This window comes from Frankliniella occidentalis, unplaced genomic scaffold (genome assembly GCF_000697945.3).
Source record: "Frankliniella occidentalis isolate FOCC.00 unplaced genomic scaffold, Focc_3.1 Scaffold14, whole genome shotgun sequence".
Classification (NCBI taxonomy): Eukaryota; Metazoa; Arthropoda; class Insecta; order Thysanoptera; family Thripidae; genus Frankliniella; species Frankliniella occidentalis.
In genome coordinates this window covers 3,047,287-3,048,305 of record NW_026267144.1, presented here as the reverse complement: position 1 = coordinate 3,048,305, position 1,019 = coordinate 3,047,287, and the positions used below count along the sequence as shown (strand labels likewise).

Genomic DNA, 1,019 nt, shown 5'->3' with positions numbered 1-1,019 from the left:
GGGAACTGCGTGTTTATACGGAGCCTCCACGAACTCCGTGTGTATAGGTTTCAAGTGTCGAAAGGCAATACGCAGTGTCAGTGTTACGTAAGAAAATGCCAACAGAGTGTAATTGTCTGATCTGTATCTACTTTGTGCGTCTAAGAGGATAGCACCTTAATCAAAAATTTAGCGCATTTGTTGTATAAAAACATTTAATTACAAAAATTAAAAGATTTTTTTTTTCAATGTTTATGGTCCCGTTCAGCGATGTCCCCAGCCTGCCGTGAGGCTTACCGACTGAGGTGCGCGCCATAACGGCACAGCAGCAGCAGCAGGGGATTTCCACCACCGCCGCGCCGAGGCCTGCCCTGCTTTTATTTACCGCATCATGCGTTATTGAGTGGGGCTCGCCGCGCGGCCATACCGGAGCTGCGCACCAAACTTCAATCCCACACCTGCAGCTGCTCTTTTACGCTTGCGAGCGGTGGCGGCAGCTGCGGTGGCCGCTGCAGCCAACGGCTTTATCGCCGTCCAGAGCCGATTAGAAAGGGCAGTTACGATTCAATCGGCCGCCGGTCTCGTCCGCCTGCACCAGGCTCTGCACCCCACGCACCTGCAGCTCATCAATGGACCCACAGACTCGTCCTCTTTTTCACCTTTTTATTTCTTTCTTTTCTATTTCCTCCTTTTTTGTGCGGTCGGGCCTTTTTGTTAATCGGAACAAACTTTTACGTTTTGTAGGGGCGGAGCAGGCACGCTCTCGTCCTGGTCGTAATGATGTTCTGGCGCTGTCGTGTGTCGGGGGTCGCGCGGGCTTTACGGTTTAGGTGGGGAAGGGGGGGGGGGTGCGTAAGGGTTATTCGTGGTTTTGGAGTTGACAGTGCGCGGGGAGGCACAGCTGATTGGTGCCTGACCGTCAACACCGCACCACGTAGCCAACTCTATGAGCGTATGGATGGAGCGACTCGCGCGCGGGCTCGTGTCATAACTTTCCCATCAGTCAGATTACGTTTCGGTGCACACACACCCACCCACCC

The 1,019-nt window shown here is 53.4% G+C and overlaps 1 protein-coding gene across 1 annotated transcript in view; it reads right to left on the bottom strand.

Annotated features, from left to right (window-relative positions):
• Window positions 1-1,019, bottom strand: part of LOC113210389 (agrin-like) — a 242,240-nt gene that overhangs the window by 57,420 nt on the left and 183,801 nt on the right. The window lies entirely within an intron of this gene.